Source organism: Rana temporaria, chromosome 3 (assembly GCF_905171775.1).
Source record: "Rana temporaria chromosome 3, aRanTem1.1, whole genome shotgun sequence".
NCBI lineage: Eukaryota > Metazoa > Chordata > Amphibia > Anura > Ranidae > Rana > Rana temporaria.
The window spans coordinates 320663394-320691362 of NC_053491.1; positions in this window are offsets into that span (position 1 = coordinate 320663394).

A 27969-nucleotide genomic window follows, 5' to 3' on the forward strand; every position below is an offset into this window, starting at 1 on the left:
TTGGACTGATGAAAACAGTCCTTCAGACCGTTTTCATCGGTTTAACCTATCGTGTGTACGAGGCTTAAGGCGCTTGATATCATATCTTGGGATAATCTTTTTTTGTACTAGATTTAATGGGGTTTGGCCCTTCTTTCTTACAATTATTGCGGGCTCTATATCATACTCTGATGGTTCCCCCCAGTCCATTACCAGGCCCTTTGGGTCTGGTATGAATATTAAGGGGAACCCCGAACCAAAAAAAAAAGCGTGGGGGTCCCCCCCAAATTCCATATCATGCCTTTCAGGTCTGGTATGGATATTAAGGGGAACCCTGCACCATTTTTTTTAATTACCCTGTGACGTGGACAGGTGACCTAGCACCATTTTTTTATTTCCCCCAATCAACCCTCATTTCATTTCCTAGGTCGCACCATTCATCTGACAAAAGCCCAAAAAATCCCAATAAGTATATATTGATTGGTTTTGCGCAAAAACTATAGTGGGCCAGATCCACGAAGCAGTTACGCTGGCGTATCTATTGATACGCCGCGTAACTTCTAGGTTGCTCCGGCGTATCTTTGTTTTGTATCCACAAAACAAGATACGCCTGAAGCTGGGCTAGATCCGACTGGCGTACGTCTTAGTACGCTGTCGGAATTTAAGGTGAATATTTGCGCTGGCCGCTAGGTGGCGCTTCCGTCGATTTCCGCATCAAGTATGCAAATTAGCTAGATACGCCAATCCACAAACGTACGTTCGCCCGGCGCATTTTTTTACGTAGTTTCCGTAAGGCTTTTTTCGGCGTATAGTTACCCCTGCTATATGAGGCGTACGCAATGTTAAGTATGGACGTCGGGCCAGCGTAAAATTTTCCGTAGTTTGCGAAAAACATTCGCGAATAGGGCTTTGCGTAGAATGACATTCACGTCTAAAGCATTGGCTTGCTGTGTGTTCATTTGGAGCATGCGCACTGGGATACCCCCACGGACGGCGCATGCGCTGTGCAAAAAATACGTCATTTACGTGGGGTCAAGTAAAATTAACATAAAACACGCCCACATCTTTATCATTTGAATTCCGCGCCCTTACGCCGGCAGATTTACGCTACGCCACTGTAACTTTAGAGGCAAGTGCTTTGTGAATACAGCACTTGCCTCTCAAAGTTGCGGCGGCGTAGCGTTACTACTACTAAAATTACGATGCGCTACGTGGATCTGGCCCAGTGTCTGCAAACTATAGGATTTTTTTTATTTGAAATACTAATAGTCTGCTAGAAGTGTTAACGATTAGTAGTAAAACACTTTGCAGGAACACGCCTCATGCCTTCTTGCCTACTGTACTGACAGAATAGTAATCTGCCTTGTTTACATAGGCAGACTTCAGTTCTGCTTGTGTAACAAATAATCAACGGGTGCTGGAAGCCTTCGAGCCCATGGTACCTGCGAATTAGCTCCCAATGTGCATAATAAAGCGGAAGCGAGCCGCGGGTGACGCACATTTACGCATGTTACCCGGAAGTGTGGGATAATACTGTATAAGTGATTCTGAACACCGCCGCGACCCTGTAGCAGTAAAACAGTAAGTACTTTTCCAGTCCGTGCAAATTATGTATGTTACTGTCAGGGCTGGAAAAAGGGGTGGGCAGGAGGATAAGCCGCCCTGGGCACTGTGAGGTGGGGGAGGTGCCACAAGGAGATTGAGGGGGGGTTGTCTTGGAAGGGAGAATTTGGGGGCAGTGGGGGGTAAATATTGTTTTAGGAGGGAAAATTAGGTGGGTGCTAGGAGTGGTGACTTAGGGGGATTTGTGTTGGGAGGGTAGATGGGGGAAGAAGATTTGTGCTGTCAGGGGGGATATGGGGGGAATTTGTGTTGGGAGGGTGCAAAATTGAAGTGGGAGGGAGAAGATGAGTACTAGAAGGGGAACTTTTAGGAGTAGAGTATTAAGAGGAGGAGGGGAGACTTTTTTGGGGGAACGTGTGGGCATATTTGTACTGAGAGGAGGGTGAATTTAAGCTTAGGGGGTAAGCATGCAGATTAGCGCTCAGTGTTTTTGGGGAGATTTTTTCTGATACATAATGCTCATATATTTTGGGGTGGAGGGGGGGCAGTTTGGCATGTTCGCCCAGGGCTCTAGATTTCTTTGTCCCGGCACTGGTTACTATTAGTCTTACCCTCTAGTCCAGAGAACTCTTTAAGAGCTGTTGCAATAGGCTCAAAAATTACTGACATGTCCGTTATGACCATCTCTGTTTTTTTCTATTTATGCACACATGTATATTGTATAATCTGTGATATATGATGTTTCTCTTTTCTTGTCCTGACCTTCAATATTAATAAAATTGTTTATGATAAACGGTAAGCCTTGTCTAGTCCCCATATTTTGGGCTTAAACGGGGCTTCCTCTCTTTGCTCCTGGTGGACCAAAAGAGTGATAGGGAAGGGCTAGACTAAAACTGAACATGTTTATTTGCTTGTTTCTTTGTACAGCATGCAAGGTTGGAGTAAAAGTGAATGTTTCTTTGCTTGTTTCTCTGTACAGTATGCAGGGTTGGAGTAAAAGTGAACATGTTTCTTTGCTTGTTTCTGTGTACAGCATGCAGGGTTGGAGTAAAAGTGAACATGTTTCTTTGCTTGTTTCTGTGTACAGCATGCAGGGTTGGAGTAAACGTGAACGAGTTTCATTTCATTTCATAGGTAAAGTGCCGGTTGACTTTAAACTATTATAAGAATGGATTGTGTGAAGGAGCTGTCCAGCATTTCAGGAGTCTGTGTAATGACCTGCACTCATATAACTATCTGCTGCAATTACCCTGTTTAAATGTATTTATAACCTAAACAAATGTATTTCCTATGCCAGGGATATGCAATTAGCGGACCTCCAGCTGTTGCAAAACTACAAGTCCCATCATGCTTCTGACTCTGGTGTCATGCTTGTGGCTGTCAGAGTCTTGCTATGCCTCATGGGAATTGTATTTCTGCAACAGCTGGAGGTCCGCTAATTGCATATCCCCGTCCTATGCATTTGAATTGCAGTCATTTCCAAACCTTTGCCTATCAAAAATAATAAATAAAAAGTAATAAAAACAAATTTCAATTTACAAACATAGACAACCAACAATATTAGGTAGTAGTTTTCTGCCTTTTCTACCCAGGTCAACATGGCCATCTGTATAAAATCTAGGGCTGTTTCACACCAGAACGGAAAGACGCATTACATTTGCATTCCCACAATATGTTCAAAACACACTAGGTGTGCCATCTGCTGCGGCACGCCAAACGCAGATCACATATGCAGAGCATTTGCCTGCACCAGATTGCTTGGTACCGTAGCGGTGTGTTTTTAAAAAGTAGTGCATGTTATGTGCGATCCATTGCGATTTCAGACCATTCAAATGAGTCACACACAACGTGGTTCACAATCCTGTGCAATTCAGGTGTGAACCAGCCCATAATCTGGCACTTCACTAGGGTTGCCTGAAATTGTGAGTTTTAATTTCCAAATGTAACACAAATGTTGAGATATTGCCAAACTTGTGTAATTTTACCAATATGCATTTAAGTAAACAAGGATTAAAAAAATTGGTTTAATTAAACTGCTTGCTGCGGTCACATCCATTGTAATTATGGAAGACCAAAATACCCTCTACTTGAAACGGGACTTGTAGGCTCAGAAAGTGTACAAATGTATGAGATATTAAAAGTTCAATATTTATTTAGTATTAAAAAAAACACATTAAATAAGAATTTGAGCAATTTAAAATGTACATACATAGCAACATAGGAAAATATATTGTACCACAACCTTAACAAAAGTCATTTGGACTGTCATATACATATAACATTTGCATAAACAAAGCCAATGCATTTAAGAGTCCTTACAACTCCTTCCTCAGGGGAAAGTTTAGCAATTGTTGTACACGTGGTCTATAAAACAAAACATATATTATAGCATATATCACCATTAGTGTGCATATAGCATTATCCAAGAGCTGGATTGAGAAAAACTGAACTACTTACAATGAGCTAGATTCAGCATTCTTTTACGTCGGCGTATCTATAGATACGCCGCGTAAGTAGAAAGATGCGCCGTCGTATCTATGCGTGCCATTCTGGTAGCTAGATACGCCTGAATTCTAGCTTCCTCCGACCGACGTAAGTGTTATTACGCCATCGTATCTAGGGTGCATATTTACGCTGGCCGCTAGGGGCGCTTCCGTAGATTTACGCATAGAATATGTTAATGACCTAGATACGCCGATTCACGAACGTACTTGCGCCCGCTACGCCGTTTACGTAAGGCTTACGTCCGGCGTAACGTTACCCCTGCTATATGAGGCGCAGCCAATGTTAAAGTATGGACGTCGGAACAGCCGTCAAATTGTACGTTGTTTACGTCGTATACATTTTTTTTTTTTTAGTCTGCAATTTTTTTTTTACATTTCCTTTAGTGACCAGCTAAAAGCAGGTTAAAACAAAAAAAAATGCAAATCACAGCAAAATCGCGGTACAAACGCGGTACTTGCGTTTTTTGATGCGGGTCCATTGAATTCTATTACTTTCTGCTTTTTGCAGGAAAAAAGTCCCCGACCCTTTCCTAAAACGCAGAGGCACAAAAAAGCATTGATCTGAATGGAGTCTAAAGCCATCTCACTTTTGCTAGGCCTAGCACAATTCCCCATGATATGTCAGGTTGGGTGCACAAAGCTGCACAATTATGATATATGTCCGTAATAAATGCATTTTCCATGGTTTCTGCTGAGAGAAAGTAGAAATAAAAGTTCATAAATTTGTCATTGTGTCTGTGCACAAATCCCATGTCATTCTACGATGAAAGATAGCAAAGTTAAAGAGAGCAGAAAAGCTTCTATTGTATCAATTGTAAAGTATTAAAGCATTATTAAACCTAGAACCAAACATCTTATATATTGCAGCTTACCAATCATTAGATGTGGTGGCTGCATTAGTTTTCTTTGTTTAGGTTTTTCCTCTCTGTTTTCACCTGGTGATCTGGCCAGTAACACATGACCTGTAGTAGGATGCCTACAATCTGGATGGGGGAGTAGATTTAGATACATTAACAATTTGAAGCCAAATTCCAACTAACACTTTATAGATATACACACTTTTGTGAACCCTCTAACTGTTATATCTGCAGAACAGCTTGTTTTGTTGAAAAAACAACAAACGTACTGGCTTGATCACCTGGTGAAAAAAAAGTCTAAAGAAGAAAACAAATGCAGTCACCATATCTAATAACTAAGCTGCAATATAATAAATGTTTGCTTTTAAGTTTAATTTTGCTTTAGTTTGTTTTCCTGGATCCTGAACAGTAGTGATGAGAGCATATGCTTGGGTTCAATTCAAGTTCAGATTTGGTGAGCACATCCAAAAAATCTGCAAACTATTAAATATAATGTAAACCCCATTAGTTAACCGGAGGTGAATCTTAAAAATCAATTCTTTCCATTTTGAAGGCTAATAGACAAGGCATTGTCAAACAAAGGTCAGGAGCTGGGCACTGCCATGGGGGGGAAATGTACCAATGCATTCAAATGTTTTAAAAATACAGTTTGGCTCTTTTTTAAACCTCATGATTTAGTCATTCTACAGTTGACAACAGAAAAAAAAAAAACATTCTCTAAAATATTATACAAAGCAAGCAAATTTGAGTTCTGCTCATATTCAAGAAGAGATCACACCTCAGACCCCTTTCACACGGAGCCGCCCATAGTGTTAGTGGTAAAACACACGGGCCCAGATTCTCGTAGATTGTCGTAAAACTCGGCGGGCGTAACGTATCTGATTTACGTTACGCCGCCGCAAGTTTTACAGGCAAGTGCTTTATTCACAAAGAACTTGCCTGTAAAGTTCCAGCGGCGTAGCGTAAGTCACCCGGCGCAAGCCTGCCTAATTCAAATTAGCCGGGTAGGGGGCGTGAAGCATTTAAATTAGGCGTGTTCCCGTGCTGAACGTACTGCGCATGCGCCGTCCGGAAAATATCCCAGGGTGCATTGCTCCAAATGACGTTGCACGTTAACGTAAATGGCGTCTAGCCCCATTCACGGACGACATACGCAAACAACGTAAATTTAAAAATTTCGACACGGGAATGACGGCCATACTTAACATTGGTTGCCCCTCATATAGCAGGGGCAACTTTACGCCGCACAAACCTAACGTAAACATCGTAACTTCACTGCGTCGACCGCGCGTAAGTTCGGGAATTCGCGTATTTTGCCGATTTGCATACTCGACGGGGAAAACTACGGAGGTGACACCTAGCGGTGAAAAATAAAATTACATTTAAGATCTGACAGCGTAAGAGCCTTACGCCTGTCGGATCTAATGGATATCTATGCGTAACTGATTCTAAGAATCAGTCGCATAGATACGACTGCCCAGATTAGGACTTACGATGGCGTACATTGCGTTGCGCCGTCGTAAGCCCTTTGAGAATCTGGGCCACTATTTTTACCGCCCACGCTATGGGCGGATTTGCGGCGCATTTCGGCCGCTAGTGGGGTGCATTTAACCCCCCTTCACTTAACCACTTCATTCCTGGAAGATTTTACCCCTTCCTTTTTACAATTTGGCACTGCGTCTGTTTAACTGAAAATTGCGCGGTTATGCGACGCTGTAACCAAACAAAATTTTTCCCACAAATAGAGCTTTCTTTTGGTGGTATTTGATCACCTGTGCGTTTTTTCTTTTTTGTGCTATAAACAAAAAAAGAGCGATAATTTTGATAAATATATATATATATATATATATATATATATATATATATATATATATATATATATATTATTATGTACCTGGTGGGGAGCCTGATGTGCTAAGGAAGTTCTCTGTTACACCTCTGGCTCAAAGCCCCTGATACAGTAGACAGGTAGTGCAGGATCAGAGTGGCATGAATGTCTGCTGGTCTTGCTAGCAGTAAAGCCGATGGGATGTCAAGGCCAGGTAACAGGAAGCTGGCAGCGAACCCTAGCGGAGCAATCTAGCTAGGCTGTGGCAGGTCAGCAGTAGGCAGGACAGGCTGACTCTGACGGCAGCAGACTGGTGAGGTACAGGCTGGTAAGAGACAGATGTTTGCAGCAGAGGATTACCAGCAGGCTGGATAGCAGGGGTGCAGACAGAAGTGTAATCGGGATACAGGAGGCCTATCAATAACAGATCAGTGGTGTAAAATACAAGGGAAAGGGCAGAAGCTGAGGCAAGGAGACAAGCCAGGGTCAGTGCAGCAGTTCAAGGAGTAGTCAAGACAAAACCAGGTCAGTAACTGGAATTAGGTGCAAGATAATAAAACACAGGTTTTCTCAGGAACGCTGTAGGCGAGACAGCACTGGAGCAGCACACAGACTTTATTTAAATAGCTCGTTTGGTGTTATGAACTGTTAAAGATGTGCGTGATACACATGTGCACATTTTCTAAGTGCATGTGAACGGCAAGGAACTGGCCTGCAACTGTGCACAGGAACCTGCCCAGAGGGGCCATCTTGATTATTGTCATGCCCTTCCTGACAGAAATAAATTTGATTTGCGTACAGTGTTGCAAGACCGAACAATTGCCAGCAAGTAGCACAGTACTGAATAGCAAAACATGCTCTGGTCATGAAGGCAGTAAAACCTTCCGGAGGTCAAATAGTTTAAATACGTTTCCCCACCATTTAGTTCTGTTTGTAAACAATGTGGCTGGAGATTCCCTTCAGCCTTACTAGACCCTTATCTTAGATGAGGGTTTGATATGGATTATAGTGGGGACTATAAAATCTAGTTGTAACTTTGCAAGCAACGACACTGTGCCAGTCAGCTGCCTGTGTCCTAGTAACTCACGGGGGTTGATTTACTAAAGGTAAATAGACTATGCACTTTGCAAAGTGCAGTTGCTCCAGAGCTTTGTAAATGAGGTAAAGCTCCACTTTGAAAAGAATACCCAATCAAGTGCAAGGAAAATAAAAAAAACAAAATTTGTGCTTGCATGTGATTGGATGATGGAAGTCAGCAGAGCTCCTACTCATTTACTAAACTCTGGAGCAACTGAATGCAACTGCACTTGCAAAGCGCAAAGTGTTTTTGGGCCAAATCCACAAAGACCCGGCGTAACGGCGAAGTTCTAATTTAAGTTACACTGCCTTAAAATTTCTACCTAAGTGCCCGATCCACAAAGCACTTACCTAGAAATTTCTGGCCGTGTAACTTAAATTCCGCCGGCGCAAGGCGTTCCTCATTTCATGGGGGCGATTCCCATTTAAATGAGGCGCGCTCCCCCGCCGGCCGTACTGCGCATGCTGGTGACATCATTTTCCCGACGTGCATAGCGCGAAATTACGTTACGCCGGGCTTTGTGGATTGCGACGAGTCAATAAAGTTGCGTCGGGAAAAAAAAAAGATACGGCGCTAAAAAAAAAATTCAAATTCGAAAAAAAAAACGCTTTGCTAGACAGAAGGGTCTGCTTTTACATGGTGTACTAACTTTACACCATGTAAAAGCAGCCCTAATTTTGCGTATGCAACTTAATACTTACGGAGAAAAAGCTTTGTGGATCTCCGTAAGTGCTAATTTGCATACCCGAGGCGGCATTTCGACACAAAATGCCCCCAGCAGGCGGATGCGGTACTGCATCCTAAGATCCGGCAGTGTAATTCAATTACACATGCCGGATCTTCTCCCTAACTATGGAAAACTGATTCTGTTGATCAGTTCCATAGTTAGGACCAGGGATACGACGGAGTAACAGCAGTTACTCCGTCGTATCTCTTTTGAGGATTTGGCCCTTTGTCTTTAGTAAATCAACCCCACGATGTCACTGGTTGCTAGGGACGTCAGTGGCTGCACAGTCACTAGTTGTTATAAAAAACACTAATACTATACAATCAATGATGCTTTAAAAAAAAATGGAGAAGTTCCCCAAAATTCAATACAAGGAAATCTGTCCTTGGTTTATAAGGGGGAACCCTATAGAAAAAATAAATCACGCCCTCCCTCAATTCTTGTCGACTTGCATCTGAGCATCTAGCCTGAATGCCTTAGGAAGCAGGGTGATGCTTCACCTGAACCATACCAGGCTACCTGCCCCTGGCAAAACATCTTGTCCATGTGTTGCAGCGGAAAAGGGCGTTTTCCCTACAGTCTGCAGAGGGGCCTCAAATAAGGGTAGATAACAGCTCCTGGGTATGAGTAAGTGATGCACTCATTACTAGACATGTGCACACTGAAATATGTTGTTTTGTAATTTCATTTTCGTCCGAAAAATAAATTTATTAAGTTACTCCCGAAATTCGTTTTTATTTATTTTGTTTTTCGTAAAAAAAATGCATCCGAAAATCCAAATTAAGGTCAAATCTGTCATTGAAGGCTTATGGTGTCTGTCGAATGTTCTAAGAAAAAAAAGAAAAAAAAAGAAGATTCGACAGAATCTTAAAAGAAAAAAAAAATTTGACTCTTCATGTCTCTCTATGTCGAATCTTCATGTCTCTCTATGTCAAATCTTTTCTCTCTATGTCAACTCTTCTTTATGTCTCTATAATGTCGAATCTTTTCTCTCTATGTAGAATCTTTTCTCGTTATGTAGAATAATATTGGACTAATAGAGTTAAGGTTTGGCACATTCGACCGCAACGAAAACAAAAATAAAGCATTTGTTTATGTCGGATATTTCGGTTTTAGTTTTCTGTGCTTTCGTTATCATTTGTTTAAACGAAAACGAAAATACCTGAAATTCAGACGAAAATGCATTCGGACGAAAACGAATGCACATGTCTACTCGTTACTGGCTACTCATTTAAAAAAAATGACATTGTAAATAAACACAACACACATTTCAAAAATTCCTTTAATAAAAAGAAAAAACATGTCCTAGTCTATAGTCAATTATGTCGTCCAGCAATGTAGATCCACAGCAATCAACATGAACAATGATGATGACAACCCCTTAAAATAAGTAAATGCTAACCCACTTACACATCTACTGCCAACAACTGCTTGCCACAAAATGGTGAAAGAGAACAGAAGTGATCACACTTAGGGACAGAATTCTTCTAGCATTGGCCAAAACTCACGCCAATGTTTCCATTTATTTGTTTCAAAGACTAGGCATGCCTGCCATCCCACAATTATAGAAGTACAGCCAAAACTCATTTGGCTGTACTTCTCCTGTGGATCACAAAAGTGCAGTTCATTCTACATTCATTCTACATTCCTGTGACCCGTTTTTGGCAGAGAGCGGGCTGAAGCCTGCTTTCTGCTATCTTCACTAAGTCAGTCCAGGCCCCGGGTCATCACAAAGTCGGGATCCGCCTAGATCCCTGGACAGACACCCGGCTGAGCCTCTCAGCGAGCTGCTGAGAGCTGGAGCTGGCCGATCCCACCCTCTCCACAGTCCAGCACCCAAGCGTGCGAGGAGGGGGCAGAGCAGACAGCTGCGACTGACAGTCACCAGCTCTCTGCTTGGTGAGCTGTGAGAACCAAGCGATCGGTGGTGTCTGATCACTCGGTTCTCAGTGTAGAGATGCCGGGGGGACAGATGTAGCATCGGAGTGATGCTGCATTCACCTATACATCTGCAATAACCCGGATGACCCTTCTTTTTTAAATGCCCAGTATTAGGGTGGCCTATCAGAAGGGCTGGAAATTGTAGCATAGGCGGCAAGTTCTTTGATTATACAAATAATGGCTTTGATAAAGTTACTATTTTGCATGGCATGTGTGGTTCTGTTGGAGATATTTTGCATCAACAAATATGTGCTGGCAGTGTAGTGCTATTAACTACCCGCTGCTGCTGTTAGTCTCATAGTTTTCTATTCCCCACAGGTTCACCTTAAGTCTTTGCACCACTACATCAGTAGTGACACTCCAGTCTCCTTCATTTTGACTAAAAACCGAAAACAGAATACGTTTGCCAGCACCATCTGGTGAAATTATCCCTAAAGTATAGCAGTGGGGGCTTGTAATTGAAAGACAAAATGCAAAACAACTTTCATAAAGTCAGAGGCAGACAAAGAACTTTGTTCCCTTTAACTCCACTAATATTCATTCCTGTGCAAAACTTCTCCTACCTTCTGTTTACAAAGAAGGAAAGCAGCAGGAATTGTACCTCTTTCACAAGGATTATAAGATCCTTCGAATCTTTGTGTAGCATGTGTATGTGCTGGGTGGAATCTGATGAGACTAGACAATTGACTTCTGCTGCCTGCTGATTTCAATGAGCAAAGGAGAGGGGATAGAACCAGCATAATTTCAAGCGTCTTGGGAGGTGCTCCGTGGCCATCATCTATAATCAACAATTTTACAAGTTTCCGATTGCATGCAGCTCATGTTGGTTCAGAGCCATCTGTGAGCTTACCAGTCTCACTTAGGTAATACATCACCTTGTGGGGGATCTGAATGACAGGATGATTTGTGCTTCTTGTAAACTGATATCTTGCAGGGTGCCAGGACGATGCAATCCAATAAACCATTTCAACATAAAGACTGAAAAATACCTGCTGGAGAACATCCTAAGACTTGATTTTATGAGTCCATTGACCCAACAGCAAATGGAAATTGCAATTTTCGTATTGTCGTATCAGTTGATGCATAGTCAAATAACAACAAAGAGCTAAAGAAGAACCCTGCCTTTTCTTTACTTTTCATCAAAGGATGTGCTTAAGTTTTTGGCAGATTGTAAAGAGAATATATTGCATGTCTTATTCAGAAAATGTAATCAATTTACAGAACAGAAAATCCGAATTTGTTTAATAAATATGTTCACCCTAAAAATGGCTATTAGAAGGATAGAATCAAGTTAAAATACACAGCTTATCGCTAAACCTCTGGGGTCTCTAGCAGAGAACTGTACTGCTTTAAGTCATCACTTTTTTGCTTCAATTTAGGTAGAAAAGAAATAGTATAAATGTATATAAAAAAGTAGTAATAATAATAATAATTATATATATATATATATATATATATATATATATATATATATATATATATATATATATATATATATACACACTGCATTCATATGTAGCTGCATATATATATATATATATATATATATATATATAAATACACACACACACTATATTACCAAAAGTATTGTGACGCCTGCCTGTTTACACACAGATGTTATTTCATGGCATCCCAGTCTTATAGCTGGATTCAGGTATGTCGGCGTAATTTTGAGGCGGCGTAGCGTATCGCATATACGCTACGCCGCCGTAAGTCAGAGAGGCAAGTGCTGTATTCACAAAGCACTTGCCTCCTAAGTTACGGCGGCGTAGCGTAAATGGGCCGGCCTAAGCGCGCCTAATTCAAATGTGGAACAGGGGGGCCTGTTTTATGTTAATGACTGGTGACCCGACGTGATTGACGTTTTTAACGAACGGCGCATGCGCCGTCCGTGGACATATTCCAGTGTGCATTGCTCCAAAGTACGCCGCAAGGACATATTGGTTTCGACGTGAACGTAAATTACGTCCAGCCCCATTCACGGATGACTTACGCAAACAACGTAAAATTTTCAAATTTCGACGGGGGAACGACGGCCATACTTAACATTGGCTAGGCCAGCTATTTGTTCGACTAACTTTACGCCGGAAAAAGCCTTACGTAAACGACGCCACCTAGCGGCCAGCGTAAATATGCACCCTAAGATACGATGGCGTAGGAGACTTACGCCGCTCGTATCTGAGCCTAATTTAAGCGTATCTGGTTTCCAGAATACGCTTAAATTAGCGCCGGCGCACATTCAGACTTAGGCTGGCGTATCTACTGATACGCCAGCCTAAGTCTTTCTGAATCCACCTATTAGTCCGTATAGTAAGTTGGCCCACCATTTGCAGCTATAACAGTTTCAACTCTTCCGGGAAGGCTGTCCACAAGGTTTAGGAGTGTGTCTATGTGAATGTTTGACCATTCTTGCAGAAGCGCATTTGTGAGGTCATGCACTGATGTTGGATGGGAAGGCCTGAACTGAAAAGAAAAAAATATATATATTTCATATAGGTTTATACATTCCTCATGTATGATATAATAAAAAAAGGGGGGGGGGACCCACAGCCCATATCAATTAATGTTGTACATTTTCTTACCCTAAAAAGGATAGCGCCAAGATGCAGAGATATATGGGGAAGAGTCAATAGCGTTCCATGCCTGTCAGGCCATGGGAGGATATCCCTTGGGTATATAGTGTATGCACCAAACAATAGTCCAAAAGTCCTAGCTAAATAAACAAAGGCAGAAATAGCTGTAAAGAAAATGTGTAAGTGAAGGTATAGGCTTAGGTCAGCATAGTCTATATAAACCTCACTTACCCTTATCATTAGGGGTGCAACGGATCAAAAAACTCACGGTTCGGATCGTTCCTCGGATCAGGAGTCACGGATCGGATCATTTTTCGGATCAGCAAAAAAAAAATTTGCAGCCTCCATGTGCCTCAAATTGCCGCCTCCCTGTGCCTCAAATTGCCGCCTCCCTGTGCCCCAAATTGCCACCTCACTGTGCCCAAATTGCCGCCTAACTGTGCCCCAAATTGCCGCCTCACTGTGCCCAAATTGCCGCCTCACTGTGCCCCAAATTGCCGCCTCACTGTGCCCCAAATTGCCGCCTCGCCAGGGTGGAAGAAGTGAGAGGGCAGCCAGCAGGGCTGGATTTCCTTTCCCTGCCACCCCAAGGCCAGGTTTTGCAATGCACCCCCTCCCCACCAACCGAACCACCCCCCGGAGAATAGCAGTTGGATGGCAGGGGCGGCACGGTTAGTTCAAATATTTTTTTGTTTCTTTTTTTTTTTTTTTATTACATTATCACTTTTTTTTTTTTTTTTGTAGCTTGTCGTTTTTACTTTTTTAATTTTTGTATAATTTTCTTATTTTTAATATTTTTCTTCTTCTTTACTTTTTAATTACTTATTTTTTTATTAATTGAATTATTTCTTATTTTTTTTTACATTTAACTTTATTGCTATTACACAAGAGAAAACAATTCCCTGTGTCATAGCAATTGAAGGTGACAGGTTCTCTTTGTTAACCCTGTCAGCTCCAAAAACAGTCCTCACAGTTGAGATGGGAAGAGCATAGCTTACCCATCTCACTGTGTGCTATTTGCAGCAAGGACAGGAGACTCGTCAGCTGGGGGAAGAGGAACGAATGGACGGAAGGCAGCTGGAGGGGGGGGGGGAACGGACGGACGGGAGGGGGGGGTTATCAGAGCCAGCAGGGAGAAGTGTGGGGGGAACGGATGGACGGCAGCAGAACATTCTCTGCTAGAAACCAACTGAACTCACCGCCCGTATGTTTAAACGTCTCCACTCCTGCTCGTACACAGCCCCACCTCCTCCTAAGCCCACGCTGTAATAGACAAAACACATCAGCGCATTGGACACGCATTCTGTCTATCACAGCGTGGTTAGGAGCAGGCGGGGCTGTGTGCAAACAGAGCGGAGACAATTTCAATGTGTTTTTTTACCCCTTTGCTCTGCAGTCCCGCGGCACACCACGGATCACGTGTGTGCCGATCCGAAGTCATTGATCCGTGCGGATCACGGATCAATGACGATCCGTTACACCCCTACTTATCATAGATGGATAGATTATGAGCCTGGAGAAGGTGAAGACAGCAGCGGTGTTTACAACGAGGTGGAGGCGGAGGTGGCACTCCAGGAGAAAATGTGATCGCGGATAGGCCAGCCCCGCCGCAATTACGTCTAGGCCAGCCCCACCGTAATCACAGATAGACCAGCTCCGCTGCGATCACAAATAGGCCAGCAACACCGCGATCACGGATAGGCCAGCAACACCGCGATCACGGATAGGCCAGTACCACCATGATCATGTATAGGCCAGCCCTGTCGTGATCACGGCTAGGCCAGCCCCACCACGATCACTGATAGGCCAGCCCTGCCGCAATCTCGGATAGGCCAGCCATGCTGCGATCACGTATAGGCCAGCCCTGACGCGATCACGGATAGGCCAGCCCCGCCACGATCACCGATAGGCCAGCCTCACCACGAACACGATAGGCCAGCCCCGCCATGATCACGGATAGGCCAGCCCCACCACAATCATGCATAGGCCAGCGTGGCCATGATCACAGATAGGCCAACCCCGCCGTGATCACGGATAGGCCAGCCCCGCCACAGCCGCAGCACATGACCCCATTTGCCGAATCACAGGGCGCCAGCGACACAGGAAGTAAACAGTAGGGGGATGGAGCCGACAGTGACACACACATTGCCTGGCGTGGGATTTCAACCCCATGTTGCGCTCAGAGCCACGCCCCCCCCCACTCTACGCAACTGATTTGTGGGGTTGATATGCTAAAGCTAGAGTGTTCAAAACCCGCTGCAGCCCTGAATAGAAATCAATCAGCTTCCAGGTTGTTGTTTTTTGTCAATGCTTAACGTGATTGTAAAGTCTTGTTTTTTGTTTTTGTTTTTTAAATAACAAACATGTTATACTTACCTACGCTGTGCAGTGGTTTTGCACAGAGCAGCCCAGATCCTCCTCTTCTTGGGTCTCTTGCGGGCGCTCAAGGCTCCTCCATCCTGTAGGATGCCCTAACAGCAAGCATGTTGCAATGGTGTGGCCCCACCCCCTCCATGTCCTCATTGGCTCACTGGCTGTGATTGACAGTAGCAGGGGCCAATGGCTGCCGCTGCTGCCAAAATCCAATCAGGAGTATGAGTCCCAGGAGACACAAGGCTGGAAGTGGACATCGCTGGATCGTGAGGGGGCTCATGTAAGCATGTCATGTTTTGTCGCACACAAAAGTTTTTTTACAACCACTTTATTGAACAAGCTGAAGTTAGAACCTGATTGGCTACCATGCACAGCTGCACCAGATTTTGGACTCTCTAGTTTTAGTAAATCAACCCCAGTGTTTGAAACACTCTGTTGATAGTGTCTACTACTGCTCACCAATATCTTAACTCTGGACAATTCCAAAGCATATGGATGGGATCTGCTGACGCCCTTTGACACCAAGGACAATCTGAGTTGTCTCTCCTCCACCAATGGAAAAGTTTTAATGGGGTAATATCTATGTATAATTAACAATTGTGACAGTCTCTGAGTGGGTGATAGGGACAGCAAGGCCTGTTCTAGAATATTGGTGCAATATTTCCATTGAGGTACCTATGCTGTCCTCCCAACCCACCCTTCCAAAGTTTGCAAGATTGGCTAGGAGAGTAGTCAAAAGGAAGGAATGAATTCTAGATATAAGACACTCTCTATTTGCCACCTCAACTCATATAACAATTAATGGGGACATTAGTACCCTTTTGGTCTGAGTTGTTAGTACTTTAAAGCAGCCTTGCACCACAATCAAAACTGAAAGCAGAAAAAGGTACATATGTTTTCATTGTAGTATACTGAGTCTTATGTTTTTCATTTCATGTGTATAAAATCCACTGAAGAGTTTTCTTTAGACCCCTTTCACACTGGGGACGCCCGTGCATTTGCGGTAAAGCGCCTCATGTTTTAGCGGCACTTTACCGCTGTTTAAGCTGTGCTTTTCGGTAGCAGGGCGCTTTTAACTACAAAAAAGGGGTTTAAAACTCCTGTGTTTTGTGGCGCTTCCGAATCGCTTTTCAGTAGAACAACCTTCCATCAAAAGTGAATAAATAAAGTGATATTCCCGTGCTGTCACCAAATAAGTTGGGTGGTAGCTACTGATGTCACCGATTGACCAATCCGTGACCAAAAAATAGTGTGTGTAAAGTGACTGGTGCTGCGCTGCTACTAATAAAATAAATGCATAACTATCAAAATCTTACTGCAACTAATAATAGTGATCAGTGAAAATAAAAGCTTGAAAACTTCAGTGATAGTAGTGCTATCTTTTAGAGGGGAAAAAAGTCTCTTGTGCAAAATACAAATATCAAGGTGACATCAAAGTGGGTGTATTTTCTTTCTTATGCCGTGACACCTAGGTGCAGTGTGGCCTCTCACCTTATGGCTGTAAGGTAACAGGGTGTAGAGAACAATAGAAGTCCTGGATGATGAAAGCGATCTTGTTACCAGCCTTTGTGGATAGATACCAACGGTTTCCTCTAAGTGGCATCTGAACAAAAATCTCTGCAGATATAGGATATAAAGGTGAACTTCTTAAATCGAGTATGTGTTTTGGGTACCCCTCCCAGGTTCACCCATGAAGATATGTGGAAGAAAAAAAGGGGTTCCAAATAGTGGGTTACCGTAAAAACCACATGTACTTTATTCAGCTTCAAGCTGTGGTACTCACATGAACAAATTAAGTTGAAAGCATGTAACCTACGAGCGGCGAGCTTGTTCACAAAAAACGTCACTTCCGGTGTGCCTGTCTGTCCCAAATGGGTACGCAAAACACACACTCGATTTAAGAAGTTCATTTTTATATCCCATATCTGCAGGGATTTTCATTTAGATGCCACCAATTATTTTAATGAGTAAAAAGGGGTACTGTGTACCATGTACTTATTCATGTGAGGAGGGCAGATATTTTGATAAGTTTGCCCCTGCAGACCCCTACATGAACTGGGCCAGGGATGTCAGGATGAGGCTCTTGTTTCCATCAATGTGGGGACCAGGTGTCTTTCCAAGAATATGCATATTGGCCTTAAAAGGGGCTAAAAAAGGATGTAGCTGCCAATAGGTTTTGGGCACTATGTTTGGGGTTCATGGATTTCAGGCTGGGTCCATGGATCTTCCAGTGAACTAAAACCATGTCAGTTTGCTTAACATTAATGTGTAGTGATTGGTTGCTTTTTTAAATCATTAAGCCTCGTACACACGTCCGAGGAACTCGACGGGCGAAACACATAGTTTTGCTCGTCGAGTTCCTTGTGAAGCCGCCGAGGATCTCGGCTAGCCAAATTTTCCCATTCCCGTCGAGGAAAAAGAAGACATGCTTTCTTTTTGGCCCGACGAGATCCTCGACGGTTTCCTCGTCGAAAAGTGTACACACGACCGGTTTCCTTTGCAAAAAAAAAAACAGCAAGCTTCTTGCTGGTTTTTGCCGAGAAACTCGTGTGTACGAGGCCTTAGTGATTTTAGGAGCACAATTGCTCTAGTCTTAAAATGTGCCAATCATGGAGATTGCCTTTCACTACCTGTTCCAGAGACATAGTAGAAAGTAAACCTCCCTAAGCAAAAATAACCGACCATTTGCAGACCCCAGATAGTTGCGGACATGAAGCATTCATTTTGGGTGAGTCTTTATCTGGGATTGGGGATAAAAAGGGGCTATGTTTTTTCTATGTGAATCAATAGCACATGTGTAGAGTGCAGGGAAGAATTCCTGGAGTACAGAATTTAAACAGAGCATTAGTGCCAGGCTCTCCAGCTTGAAGCGAGTGTCCATCTAAGATGTGTAAATGGCAACGTATTAATGTTCAAGGGGTGACAGGCCTGGGTCAGGACACCTTTGATTAAAGATAGCAATGTTTAAAATATTAGTACCTTTCAATTATACATTCTACTTCTAAGAGGCCAAGCTTAACCCTAAATCATTTCTTTCAGTGTTGTGCTTGGGGAAAACACAGAATTCAAAACTTAGCTATAACAGCATGTCTGATAGCTAAGGGAATAAAAACACTCAGGCAACACCAGCAATTTGTTTCTTGGTAACACTTTGCTCTTTGTGCAGGAAAGATCAATAACTACTGCACACAGTACTTCCTGGCTCACATTACATGTGAGAATCAGGGAATTAAAACCTTTAGGTATTGGGAAGGTTCAAAAGATTTTGTAAGAGGTCGTTCAGTTGAAGTGATGTTCATAATGGAGATATATATTGCATGCGAATCCGTGCATGTGGGAAATTATGTGCAGTTTATAGGTAAAGTTCAATCCATTATAAGCCTGATCTATTTTTCATTCTTTTCAGCTGAATATTTTCTTTATACAGGTTGGAAATCATTACCAAATCCAGTCTATTCGATATGTATTTACCATTTTATCTTGGGTGAACAGTTATATTATGACACTGAAGCAAAAATGTATGTACAGGGTTACAAAAATTGTATCAGGCCCCAAAGGAGCAAAATGGTCCTTGCAACAACCCCCTTGTTGTCTGCTTGGGGCAGTGACATAGGACAACCATGCTGAACACACCACTTCAGCCAATGCCTTGGGTCTGTTCCTACCTTTCCCAGCACCAGACCAGCAACAGTGCAAAACACTAAATACCCTCCACCATTTCCATAGCACAGCACATTTGTCTTGCCCCAATCTGTAGGTCTGGAAGGTGTACAACATACACATACAAGGCCTCACTTCTTCTGTGGCCCAGACCCTGTCCCTTTGAAAGATCTGTACCACAGTGGCTCTAGCATAGGGACCCTCCGTTGAGAGGAGCATGCTTAGACAGACACTAGGCCACCCTTATGGCTAGAACCCTCTGGCACTGTCCACCACCATCCTTATCCCAAATTGGTTGCTTTTTCTTCTATACACTGATGTTATACAAGCACTTTTCTTTCCCCTCATAACACACACTGTATTGGCGCACATGGGCTTCTCTTTATTAAATGATAAGACCAGACTTTGCAGAATAAACAAACTTTTTTACTGGAGTTTCTCTTCATTATACGGGTACATTGATCTTACACAGTTAAGTATTCATCACCTCCAGGTACAAACCTGATGGTTAAAAACTCATGTAAACCATTTCAATTTGCAACAGTAACCACATCTGAGGTAAAATAGGCCACCATAATAATTTTATTGGTACTATGGTTTAACTGGCACAATGGTGCCCATACCTTGATCACTTTTCACATAATTGGCTATTAGCCTCCCACTATTCCCTCACATGGGTAACCCACACTGGGCATCATGTCTCTACATCGTTATGTCTGTGGAAGTTCCTAACTTCCCACCTGGACACTACTTCCTATGCTTACGTAACCCTCTAAATCCCCGTACACACAAACGGTTTTCCTGCCAGGAAAACTGCCAAGAGAGTTTTTGGCCAGGAAAACCGGATGTGTGTATGCTTCCTCGCAGTTTTCCCGTCAGGAAAACAGTCGGGAATCCAGGCGGGAAAATAGAGAACACAAAAAAACACTATTGATACCAGACAAGAAAGGGAATGTGGGATAATTGGGGTGGTGGTTCCAGCAAGAAAAATGGAGGCGAGATAACTTCCGGTCCGCCCATTTCTGGGGGGGGGAAGTGGGCAGAAACCTCCAAATTACAGTCGGCCATAGAGGGGTATAAATATAGAGCGCAATAAAAGTACAGCAGCTTCATGAGGATGCAATATATCTTGTGAAACGCGTAGAGGCTGCTGATACCCACGGGATACCACACCGATCGTAAGAGAGGTTCGGGGGGAACGAAGTAGAGAACGCTATTTCTCTCATATGGTTGCATATATGGCTGGAGAAGCTTGGTGCCGGCTAACAGGCACACTAAAATGTGAGTGCAATATATGCTTTGTATTTTAAATCAATTTTTTTTTTTTTACCTACTACACTATGATGGGCATCCTTTCCCTGTGAGCTTTTATAGAGAAAGAGAAGCCATAACAATATGTTCAAGATACCTGACAGCTGTGGTAATACAAAACAGGAGTGGTTATCCTGGGAATGAACCAAAGGCCTTTATTGAATGGGATCTGGTGAGTGGCCATTTTTAACGGTGATGGGAAGATCACGGAAGTGGTGAAATCACGTTGTATTTGAACACTTCACAGGAGGACTATTTTTAGTAAAGAGAAAAGGATTCATTTAGGAATCCTCCTTCACATGTATATTTAATATTATTTGTTAACAATTTTACTACACTAATTGTGGTTTAGTAACACTGAAACATCGTTTATATATATTTTCTGTGAATTCGAAAGAGAGTAGTGTACGTTTTTGAAAATTCAACACTCATATGCTATGTTTATGTGTTTTTATATATACATATGCAGTTTTTTAGAAAACCATACGTACAACTTTTGGTGGATTGTCACTTATTGGTAAATTTGTGGTGGAATAGCACAAGGCGATACTAATAGATGCTAATTAATTATGCTTATCGCACATGATTAGGTAGATGTAGGTCACCTACCAGGGTAGCGCAATCCTTATATTACATTAATTATACTGTAGTGCTAAAACCATAGACACTGCAGTGCCACAAAACCAACACGCTGTGCATGTAGACAGGTACAGTCTGCTTTCTCCACTGCAAGTGGAGCTTAACTGCAGCAGCATTACAGAGGGAGAGAACGTCAATAGGAATTTAGTTCCTATCCGATTGGATGCTGGCTCCCCATTTGACTCTGTTGGCCATCTTGGGTCAGGTAGAGTTTACTTGGTGCTCATTTTGCAAGTGGCTAAAGTAGGGACAGTTCAACCAATTTGGCAGGGAAAGTGCTTAGCATCAGGGAGAGGTGCTGGAGGGGTAGGGAAAGTGCAGCAAAATGCCAGCCTACCTAGAAGTCTCTCCAGCCCAGGCTGCATTCCAGCCCTCGAGACAGATGCCGTCGGTCCTAATTTTACTGACACATTGCTTTGAGTGCTCCCGGTCGGGCTGCCTTTTAGCAGGGCTTGTTCTGTATTTCTGAACTTTAGTTTTAATATATTTCTGTTACTCTACACCTGAACTTTGAGTGTTTTCTGCCTCCACACCAAACTGCACCAGCCCACAGTCAGCTACACTAACCCTGGATTGTCTTTACCCGGTGTGGATGCATGTATTTCTTTTTGCAAATGTTTCTATATTCTTAACCACAACCTCCAAAATGCAGCTTTCGTTTGACCTCATACCAAGGTGCGTTTGGGCAGCTCCTGTAGTCAACGCTGTATCCTGGCCTAGGCCAACAAGGCCCAGGCCTAGGGCAGCACTTTGCAGGGGGGCAGCACGGAAAGAGTCCCCGCCAGCTTGTGCTACATGGTTAGTGTAGCTCCAGTCTTATGGGGCGGACTGGACTGAGAGGCAAATTAGTCTCGTGCCTCCATAAAGCGATCACACTGCTTCCAGCATGCGGGCAACCGGCAATCCGCAACTGTGGGGGGGGGGGTTGCTTCTAATTTTGACTGTCGTATCATCCTGGACCACAAACCTTCCTCACTGTGCTATATGTTTTCTGCTTCACCATTGGCATGATTATATCTTCTTAGTCCTCTCCATAAAATTATCAGAAATTTGTAGAACTATAGGCAACACTTTTTTTTTTTTTTAAATTTTGGATGGAGTAAGGGAAGGTTAGAGCCCCTGTCAGTTTATTTTTTACCATCCCTGTCCCATTGTAGAGATTTCCCTTTACTTCCTGCCCCATAGCCAAACAGAAAGTGAGAGGAAATCTATGAAAATTAAGGGAATCTATCCCCCCCAGACCCTCAGTACTAGTGTCCCCACTCCAAAATTTCAGGGCGATTCCTAAACAGAACAGGGTGTAACCTTGACAGGAAGGGGTGTGTCATATTTAAATTAGGGGGTGCATGAGTTTAGTCAGGCCTAGGGCAGCACAACACTTAAATACACCACTGCCTGTAGTACCACATCTGAAAATGCAATGTAAAAGTGTTCACAATCATAAACCCTTTTTTAACCACTTCATTACTGGGCACTTAAACCCCCTTCGTGCCCAGACCAATTTTCAGCTTTCAGCGCTGACACATTTTGAATGACAATTGCGCGGTCATACAACACTGTACCCAAATTATATTTTTATCATTTTTTTCCCACAAATAGAGCTTTCTTTTGGTGGTATTTGATCACCTCTGCGATTTTTATTTTTTGCGCTATAAACATAAAAAAACTGAAAATTTTGAAAAAAAACACAACATTTTTTACTTTTTGTTATAATAATATCCCAATTAAAAAAAAAAAAAAAAAAATTCCCTCGGTTTAGGCCGATACGTATTCTACATATTTTTGTTAACAAAAAATTGCAATAAGCGTATATTGATTGGTTTGCCCAAAAGTTATAGCACCTACAAAATAGGGGATAGATTTATGATATTTATTTTTTTTTACTAGTAATGGCGGCGATTTGCGATTTTTTTGTCAGGCCTGCGATATTGCGGCGGACATATCGGACACTTTTGACACAATTTTGGGACCATTCACATTTATACAGCGATCAGTGCTATAAAAATGCACTAATTACTGTATAAATGTGACTGGCAGTAAAGGGGTTAACACTAGGGGGTGAGGAAGGGGTTAAATGTATTCCCTGGGTGTGTTCTTACTGTGTGGGGGGAGGGGACTGACTGGGGGAGGTGACCGATGCTGTGTCCCTATGCAAAGGGACACAGATCGGTCTCCTCTCTCCCTGACAGCACGTGGAGCTCTGTGTTTACACACAGAGCTCCACGTCCCTGCTGTCACCGCACCGACGATCGCGGGTGTCTGGCGGACATCACGGCCGCGAGGCACTCGCATCGGCTCCCGAACGATGCGCCGGGCACGTTGTTTCCCCGCTGCGCGCCCCCAGGGAATGACAACAATAGGACGTCTAAAGACGTCCACTCGGCACTTGAGAGCTACGCTGTGGACGTCTTTCGTCCATAGCGCGGATCCCAAGTGGTTAATGAAACTGTGCAGGTGCAATGTAAAATAATAACTCTATTTATTCCAAAATTTCTATGACACATGCCTTATCAGTCACGCAGTGCCACCTCCAAAGAAATCACTTTTCTCTAGCACAGACACATGGATAAACAAGTGTGAGGGAGGGTGCTAATTTTTAACGAGGTATAAGCAATTTGATGAACTCCAACCTTTAGCCCTTTCTAGTTTAGCATTTGAAACAATCAATGGAGTTGTAAACATGTGATGAATTTTAGCCGCTAATGGGACACGTGTTGTAGGACACAGCCAACTTATAAGGAGTCCTTAGAGCCAGGTAGGAAGCAGAGCAGTGAAGTCTATCTGACAGCAAGCCTCTAATTACCCATAGCAGAAAAGCATAGATTAGATAGCTGTCAAAGCAAACAAGGCACACTGTTACATGAAATATCAACAGGGTGTAATACAGCCCTGCAAAATCACATTCATAAATGCTCATTTTTTATTCTTCTTTATCAGGGAATAATGCTGTTCACAGCTTACTTGTAAGCAAATATGTTATGCTAAAGTATCACGTTTTCAGTGAATAATCATTTTCATTTATTATTGTAATTTTGTTATGATTCTTACAATTGTACTTGCTTGATGTGCTATATTTTCAAGACCATATGCCGCATATAGACTATTATGTTCTCGCACTACTATCAGGTAGTGTAATCATCAGCCTCGCTGATTGACTGCTGCAAGGAACCAATTAAAAGATAAGCTGTCTAGACACTACATACAGCCTTTTTCACAGTGACAGCACACATCTTCAAATGTATACGGTCATTGTAAAACTTTTTTCTTTCTCTCCCTTCGCAATCTAGAAGGTTGGGTCCCGAATGACTAGGGGATTAAAAATCAGATGTATGAATAAGTAAGCTATTCAGTTAAAGATGAACTACAAGCAAATCTAAAATACACATATTAATGCAGTTTCTAAAGTTAAACTCCAGTCAGCCATAAAATATTATTAAATGCCCCCGCCCCACACTCTTTCACAATTACAAGGTTTAAATGCTAGTTTAGTCTGGACCAGGTTATAAGTAGAGGAATAATGTATATCTTACCTTATTTCTCACTTACTTACCATAAGGCTGGGTTCACACATATGAGAATTGGATGCAGTATTCACCACATCCAATTCACATGACAGGCAAGAGTGACCGGCTCTCAATAAAGCCGGTTCACACATGTGCAACACGGCCAAGGTCCGGATTGAAAAAAGTCCAATGCGTCTTAGGGTCAGGCTAATATTCAGACCTTAATCGCCCCTGAAGCGGTGTGCAGGAATGCATCGGAGCCCAGGCACGGACCCGCGGCCGCACATGTGTGAACCTGACCTAACAGTTGGCTCTGTACTACACTTTCAGAATTTGGGGAGGCACTGGGTGTCCTGTACTGTACAAGATTGCATTGGGGGGAAGGCAGCCTTGCGGCAGGTAAAGAGGAATGGATTTTTGGGATCAGCCATATGATGGGCAAAAAGGTAAGTATTCCCCTGCTTTATAACCCCCAGACCAAACTAGCTTTTATGCCTTGTTATCTGGAGCAGGTAGAGGGATGGGGGTGCATACAAACTACTGATATTTTAGGCTGTCTTAAGGTCAGTTTTAATATGTCTTTACAACAGGGCTTAAAATGTCAAGTCTTGAGCTACTAACCAAGCCTTAAGGGTTACTCAAAACCTGTTGCCCCACCCAACACCTACCTTGCCCCGCCCTTAATCCCGCTCCTTAACACGTCCTCATAAATTATCTCATGAAATGGCATTTAAATGTTTTATGCCGCATTAAGTTAGAAAAATAAATATTAACAACTTTATCAGTGCCCATCAATGCAGCCTCACCAGTGCCCATCAACGCACCCTCATCAGAAACCATCAGTGCAGCCTCATCAGTGCTCATCATTGCAGCCTGACCAGTGCCCATCAATGCAGCCTAACCTGTGCCCATCAATGCAGCCTGACCAGTGCCCATCAATGCAATGTGACCAGTGCCCATCAATGCATTTTGACTAGTGCCCATCAATGCAGCATGACCAGTGCCCACAAATGCAGCATGACCAGTGCCCACAAATGTAGCTCATCTGTGCCCACCAATGCAACTCACCTGTACCCACCAATACATCATGACCTGTGCCCACCAATGCAGCATGACCTGTGCCCACCAATGCATGACCTGTGCCCACAAATGCAGAATGACCTGTGCCCACCAATGCAACTTACCTGTCCCTACCAATGCAACTCACCTGTGCCCACCAATGCAGCATGACCTGTGCCCACCAATGCAGCATGACCTGTGCCCAACAAAGCCGCATGATCTGTGCCCACCAAAGCAGCTTGACCTGTGCCTATTAAGGCAACTTACCTGTGCTCACCAATGCAGCATGACATGTGCCCACCAATGAAACTCACCTGTGCCCACCAATGCAGCATGACCTGTGTCCATCAATGCAACTCGCCTGTGTCCACCAATTCAGTATGACCTGTGCCCACCAATGCAACTCACATGTGCCCACAAATGTAACATGACCTCTGCCCATCAATGCAGCATTACCTGTGCCCATCAATGCAACTCACCTGTGTTCACTAATGCAGCATGACCTGTGCCCATCAATGCAACTCACCTGTGCCCATCAATGCATCATGACCTGTGTCCATCAGTACCTCTCACCCATGCCCACCAATGCAGCGTGACTTGTGATTAGGAATAGAGAATGGAGGAAGAGGAGAGCGGCCGGCCAGATCACAGAGCGAAGATTGCCCGCTGTAACAGCTTACATTTGAATTAATGTGCGCTCGCCATCACATACAGTCCCCCCCTACTTGCCCCTTTTTTTTTTTTTTTTACTAAACAACAATTTTGAAAGGAAAAACAACCTTTCTTTGTTTCTGTTATAACATTTTGCAAATAAGTCATTTTTCCTATTCACTGATGGGTACTGATAGGATGCACTGATGAGGCTGCACTGATAGTCACTGAGATGGGCACTGAGGCTGCACTTATGGGCACTAATAGGGCACTGATGGGCACTGATATGCAGCATTGATGAGCACTGATATGCAGCATTGATGAGCACTGATATGCTGCACTGATGGACACTGATTGGCACTGATGAGGCTGCACTAATAATCAGGGCATTGATGATGAGTGCCTTGACTATCAGTGTAAATGTGCCCTGTCACAGCATAGCCAGTTATCGGCTTTCCTTTCCTCAGACAGTGACACCCCTGCCAATAAGCTGCAATGTAGCCCCACTCTTCCTCTACAAGTGTGCAAAGTTTGTTGTTCAGGGGACATATGGCTGGGGAGCACCGATTTTTCAAAGCTGGGCATCCCTTCCATAGACTCCCATGTTAAATGGTAATTTCTCTGGTGACTTTGGGGACCCGGTACCGGTCGGTCGTAGGTCCCCTGGACCCGGAACTTGGCACACATGTAGCCCCATTTCTCCTCTACATGTGTGCAAGTTTGTTGTCTGGGGGACTTATGGCTGGGGAGCACCAATTTTTCAAATCTGGACACCCCTTCAATAGACTCCCATGTTAAACGTCAGTCTAGTCATGGACACAGTGAGGCATGGGCATAGTGAGACATGGACACAGTGAGGCACAGTGAGGCATGCAGATGGACACCCTAGGCTTATACGCAAGTCAATACGTTTTCCCATTTTTTTGTGGTAAAATTAGGTGCCTCGGCTTATATTCGGGTCGGCTTATACTCGATACGGTACATCATCTTATACTCGATTATATACGTTACATCAGCTTACCAATTCTTGGATGTGATGGTTGCATTTTCTTTCTTTTTAAGGCTTTTAAGCCGAGTTTTGAGACAAACCATTTACCACTGGCAGGGTTGCTTACAATTAACAGCTTTTAGTTTTATTCCTATAAAATCCCAAAAGAAAAAAAAACGGTTGCTGTAATTGCTCATGTAGCTGCAGTGTTAGCACATCTAACACGCTCCTTCCAGACTGGCAATGCTGCTATTCAAAAGTGACCCCTGTGCTCAATCATCCAAAGTGGTGTATTTCTAATACAGGAGGTATGTTAGGCCCCGTACACACGACCGAACATGTCCGCTGAAACCGGTCCGCGGACCAGTTTCCGCGGACATGTCCGACCGTGTGAACGGCCTAGCGGACAGGTTTCCAGCGGAAGCATGCTTAGAAACTTGTCCGCTGGAAACCTGTCCGTCGGACATGTCCGATGGTTAGTACGACTCATCAGACATGTCCGCTGGTTATGGCGTATAACCAGCGGCCCGAAATCCCGCGCATGCGTCGAATTGATTTGGCGCATGCGTGGAAGCATTGAACTTCTGTGTTAGAGAACATCGGTGTCTTCTATGTCACCGCGTTCTCTGTCCGCGGGGATTTTGGTCTGATGGTGTGTACACACATCAGACCAAAAGCTCCCAGCAGACATGTCCGATGAAAACGGTCCGCGGGCCGTTTTCATCGGACATGTCT